Below are 6,702 nucleotides of genomic sequence, written 5' to 3'. Positions count from 1 at the left end.
TTCACATACCTTAAGCAAACTGACATTTGCTCCTTAATAGAAATGTCACGGGCTTCATCAACCAATACAGCAAATAATTCACCCCAAGATCATCTACAATAACTTTTGTCGTTTCCCTTGCAGCAGCTCTTACAATATCTTTTTGAATTGAGGGTGCTATTAGTTTAAGATTTCCACGAGCATTTTTGAAAGCACGACCAATCTCTTCATTATGTTGCGCAAGAAAGTTTAGAAGTTCCAAAAAATTTCCTTGGTTAACAGAATCATCTGTCTCATCATTACCACGAAAGACCAATCCTTGTCGCAAAAGAAATCTAATACAATCAATTGTTGCTGTCAAGTGAATTTGATAATTCTTTTTAGCTTGCTCAGATTGTTTTTCAATAGCAGCACTGATGTGTTGTTTTGGTCTCATAAGTGCTTCACATTTTCTCCAAGCTTGATTATGAGCGCTATCATGAATCCCAACATGAATTTGTAGTCTCTCCTTTTTTTTCCAATTTGAAAAGCCAGTAGTTACAAAAGCATCACCACCTTCAGTCTCAGGTTTCATAAGATAACAACAAAGACAAAAAACAGCATCTTTTGATATACTATACTCTAACCAGTTGCCATAGTCATCAAACCAATTAGGATTAAATCTTCAAAAAGAAAAACCACAAGTAGTTTCCGAAAAATCATGAGTCCTTGGTTGATAAAGGCCTTTTTTGTAAATATGCACATCTAACTTTATCTTTGTCATTCAGATGATAACTTAAAGTCTTTGGTCGTTGTCCTGGATCTGCTATAAGATTATCTACTTCAAATTCTAAAAACCTCCTTTTATTAGAAGAAGTCGATGAATTGTTTTGGAATCCAATCTCCAATGATGAGGTTCTTTTGAAATATTTCTCCATTACTAATAAGATAAAATTATAAATACAAAATTATAAATACAAGTATAAAATTATACACAAATTAAAAATACACTATAAAATTATAAATACACAATTCTACACAAATTAAAAATTACAATATAAAATTATAAATACAAGTATACAACAAAATAATTTAAATAAAACAACAACAAAATAATTTTTAGCCTCTCTTGTCAGCCACTCATTTCTTTGCCTTATCATTACTTAAACAGAATTTGCCTTATCATTGCTTAAAGAGAATGCTTGTGATTTGTGAATTCCAACAAAATAATTTAAATAAAACAACAAGAAAATAATTTTCAGTCTCTCTTGTCAGCCACTCATTTCTTTGCCTTATCATTGATTAAAGAGGATGCTTCATGCTTGTGAATTCCAATCAAGAGGAGGGTATTAGGTAATCAAGCTGCTATGAAAGAATTAAAAATTCCCAATCTGATGCAACAAATAGAATGCTTCATCTTAATCAACAAATATATATCAGATCATTAAAAGGAATCATCAGAAGATTTCTACTTTCTACATCCAAAAATTCAAAATCAATATTAGACTATTAGTTGATTATTGACTGATTTATATTGTTTTCTCGTATTTATACATCAGAACAAATTAAGTCTTCAAAAATAATTAAATCAATGCACAAAAATAATTAACAAATAAATTAATCAAACTAAACTTGCATTACATCAGATTATCAGAACAAAATCAAATATTCAATACAAATTCACAATTAACAACTAAATCAGTTATCAAACAACAATGAAGCAAATAAGTAGAATTGCAGATCTGTGAATCATGATTCATGACTGTACCAAAAAAAATCCAAGATTGAATCTGAACAGTTGAACTCTAGGAAGCAAAAGTGTAAAACCCAGTAGACAGTAGCCAGTGACGAATCTATGCGGTGTTCAGCGGCAGCAGGACAAAAGCCAGGCGTTTTCTGCTAAAGCCTGAAGAGTGAAGACTGAAGATTGAAAACCAAAGAGAGAAGAAGATCACAGATTTGCAGTATTCGAAGAAGAAGGACGAACGGATCGGAACCGATCGATGAAGAAGAAGGCAGAAGGAGACGCGGAGATGTGGAGACACGGCAGTGACTCTGGAGACAGGAGGGCGGAGGCCGGAGAGCCAGAAACGTCAGCGGGGAGAGAGCCGTGACACTGGCTGAGACGTGGAGCGGCGGAGTGGCTCTAATACCTGGAGACAAGAGTGCCGACTGCCGAGTGCGGGCTGCGACCTGCGAAGTGCGAAGGTTGGAGGCTGCAAAGCTTGGAGGCTTGGAACAGATGAAGAAGATTGGGAAAAGAAGGGGGGTTAGGGATTTGATTTGGGGTTGTGGGGTCAAAATAAATTATATAGTGGGGGCATTTAAGACATTTTATTATGAAGTATTAAGTAATTTCTGAAATTTCACTGGGGGCAGTTGCACCCACTACTCAATGAATGTATCCGTCCCTGGGAGCAACGATCAGGCAGAGGGAACATTGGCGTTGGGGGCGTTCACGTCAAACCAGAGGCGGCGAGAAGAAGATATGGCGTTCAGCATTGTGTTCAGTGCGACACAGTGCGACGCTGGGTGCAGAAGTTTGGCGACGCAACAACGGCGACTGAGAGCTCCTCGGCGACGATCGATGTTTGACGGTGGTGTGAGAGAGGGGCGCGGGAAAAGGGTAGTACCACGCGACCACCGTAAAGGGACGACCCTAAAGCTTGCGGGAGGAGCGTGTGGGTAGCGCCGGATGTTCAGTTTGCATTGCCGACGATAGGGTTTTTTAGAGTGTGGCTGCTCAATGGTCAAAATGGGGGAGGAATAGGATGGTTAAAATTTGGATAGTAAAAATTAGGGTTTAGAGGATAATTTGGGAGTGGAATGTGTTTTTACCTTATTAGGCCAATTTTAGAGTTCATTATTCACAAAGATCATTGTCTACCTAGCAAAACCAAATTAATTTCTATAACGTATGATGTGAAAAAAGTACAATAATGTACATGTGCATCTGATTGATCTAGTATATAAAAAATAAAATACTTATGATAATTATTATAGGAGTTGAGAGTAAAGAGGTTAGTTAGTTATAGATTCCATTCTTGATAATTACTGATGTTTGTGTCTCAAGTTTTCCTAAAGTTACAAAAAACTCCTCTGCAACAAATGAAATATCCCCAACACCAATTATTCTTAATGTTGAGCAATCTGAAGAATCACCTATCCATGCTCAATTACAAGATGAATCTTTATCTCAATTACCATAGATCAATCATGAGACTCAAGAACATCCTCAACCAATTTCTATTAGTGAAGTTGAAATTTTCTCCTGCCACCATCTACAAATAGTCATCTAATCACCTATCCATTTTCACTTTGTTATGCTTTCAAGTTTTTTTTCAATAATAATCTTAACTAATTTCTTATTTATTAAATAATTAGATACATTTAATAATAACAATGATTTTATATACATATACATCATATCAAAAGCATTTTCCAAATAATAATATATATTAACCGCTAATTATATTTAAATCCAAGTTGTATGTAGTGTACAAATATAGCTGTTGTGATCAATTAGACTCTAACAATGATTAATTGAGAAAATCTATTTAATTTGATTGAGGAAATGTAAGAACTAACCTCTTGTAAATTGAAAGCATTATCATTTAAGTAATATAAACACTTTAAAATCAATACATAGGAGTAAGGTGGAAACCGATCGAACAGGTTTCATTCTTAATAAATCAGATTTGTAATAAAATTTATTGACCCAAATTATTTGTCTATTTTAATTTTTGTTAAAAGATTTGATAATTTTAAAAAGATTTAATTATTCTATTGGTCTTTATAATTTTACTAAATTTATAATTAAGTCTTTATATTTTTTTATTTTTCAATTGAGTTTCTGCACTACTTTTAATTTTGTAATTTGATCTTTTTTATATAAAAATTATTAAAATAAACAGAATATTTCTTTAAAAAAATATGTGATCAAAGATCTAATTATATTCTTAATTCTAGATACCTTCAATTTGCGGAATAAATATTCAGTTAACTTTACTATTTTTTACCTAGTAACGATCTAATTACAAAATTAAAAGCAATATAAAGACTTAATTGAAAAGAAAAAAGTGTAGGGACCTAATTAAAAATTTGGTAAAATTATAGGGATCAACAAAATAATTAAATCTTTTAAAAATAAATAAATAAACAAACAAAAGAAAAAAGATTAAAGGCATTGAAAAATATAAATAGTCTAGTAGATAAAATACTTAAATATTGCAAATGATATAAGTTTAAACCTTCATTTTTACACTTTTAATTTGTATAATAAAATTCTCTAATAATTTAATATTTAGATATTTATATAAAAATATTTTTTATTTATCTATTATATTTGAGTATAACGATATAAAAATATTTTTATTTATTTGTTACGGTAAAACATTTTTTTTAAAGTAAAAATGATTTCTTTTAAAAAAACGAAAAAGATGAGAATTGTGTTTTCCTCTAAAAAATATTCTTTAAATTTTTGTACTGTTTATTTTTATTTAAAAAAATGTTCTAAACATATTAGTTTTTTTTTAAAAAATATTTTTTGTTAAAAGCATCTTTCTCTTACTATTTAGTAACACCCAAATACACACTATATTTTCAAAGTTTAGGTCGGTCTCATAGACAATTACTTTTGTAAACAATATGAATAATAGATTTTAGAACTGACGTAATAAAGTAAAAAAAAATATATTTCACTCCCAAATTACTTTCTAAATCTTAATATTAGGATAACCATCTTCACACTTAGTGAATTAAACATCCAGTCATTGTTAACTGTGCATAAGTAAATCGAATCAAAAGAAATAACCATTCAATTAAAAATAATCAATATAATCATCTGCATACTTATTGAATTGAACATCTGATATATTTATTGTTCACATTGTTTAATATTTTCATTGTCTACTTATACTTTTCTTAATAATAATTATATACTTTCTTTTTTTGGAGTTTTAACCAATGCTTATAATATGATCCGTGCTCCTAGTGGATTGAGTAAAATTGAGAAATTGGGAGAATTTGCAAGATAACGCATCCATCAATGATTAAGAGATTGCTTTATTTATGTGAGTCTAACGTTCATGAACTTCAATCAACAACCTCACAAGTGGACAACGTAAGATGTTTATATTAATTATTATTAGACAGTGTGTTATTCCATCCATCTACTCATCATGACAATAAAACCAAACTAACATACAAATAAAGAAATTAAACAAAATAAGATAGATATATGGACGACATAAATTCTCTAATTTGTCATCCTTTTAAATACTCAGAAATTGACACACATATATACTTACATCATATTACAGGCGATGCTAGCTCTTAATTATCAAATAAAGTAGGAAAATTTTATTTAGACTTCATTCAAAAGTTAATTATATTGCTCAAACGATGTTTTGAAATATGATTGCAAATTATGAATTTTTTTTGTTTTATTCTCTGTTCTTTTCTAGCTTGTTTAATTTTATAAGGTTAAAACTCCATTTTGTCAGGAAACTAATAAGTAAAATTTTAAATTAATCTCTAAAAAATTTTAAATTAAATATTTTAGTTGTTAAATATCGCGTTTAGAAAATAGTAGAATACGTTTGCAAGAATAGAACTTAAAGTAATTAAAAAATTGATGAAATTTTTATATGAGAGATCAAGCATGTGATTTAATTCGATGCAAAGTGAAAAACCTTACTAAAGCTTGACTTGCCGCAAATTCTTTTGAAAAAGATAGATGAATAATTTTTTTTTTCGCTTTACAAAAAGTCCATTAGACAACTATTAACTGGATATTCTTTTATGATATAACTCTTATTCTATAATAATAGTTCTCAAGAATTATTTTTATCAAACAAATTAATTCTTCCATTACTTTTAATCAAATTTTAATATGCATATATACTCGATAAATAAATTTTTAATAAATTTTATTATAAAATAATTAATTTTCAAAAATATCACTATAAGATAAGTAACTCTTTTTCTAAAATGACAAAAGGATCAATCTTTCCAACTTTAAAAACGTTTAAACAATAAAAATTTGTTAAAAACTAAAATATTCGATTTAATTTTTTAAAGATCAATTTAGAAGTATATTCGGGCATTAACATTTTTCTGTTAACAAATTAAAATAGCAGATAGATAAAGATTAAGAAGAAAAAAAAAACATTTATAAGAAAAGAGAAACGGGCGTTGAATGTTGGCTAAAAAATCATTAGTTCCTCATATTTTTTCTATATTAATATTAATTTGTAAAGTCTGTTTGGTAATGTAATTATTGCATTTTAGTTTTGTTTTTATTTTGAACGTCAAATTTAACCATTTATTGAAATAAAATAAAATAAAATTCTGATCTTAGTATATACATAGATTAGGACAAAATGAGACATGTGAACATTTTATATAATAACCGTATCAACATTTATCAAAAAGATAAAAGAAACCAAAAGAATCAAAATCAAATATCGGAGAGTTAAAAAATTGAAACTGTGATTTTGTTCGCACGAGTTTATAAAAAAAAGAAGATTTTTAAAGTAATTTTCTTAAAAGAAATTTTAGAAAAGTAAAAATAATTTAATATTTAAATATTTCATATAAAAATATTATTTATTTATTAATTATATTTAAGTATAATAATATAAAAAATATTTTTTTGTTTATTTATTATGTGAAAATATTTTTTAAATAAAAATATTTAAAAAATATAAATTGTAACTTCTAAAAAAATATTTTTTTAATATT

Source organism: Arachis duranensis, chromosome 6 (genome assembly GCF_000817695.3).
Source record: "Arachis duranensis cultivar V14167 chromosome 6, aradu.V14167.gnm2.J7QH, whole genome shotgun sequence".
Classification (NCBI taxonomy): Eukaryota; Viridiplantae; Streptophyta; class Magnoliopsida; order Fabales; family Fabaceae; genus Arachis; species Arachis duranensis.
This window is presented reverse-complemented; position numbering follows the sequence as displayed.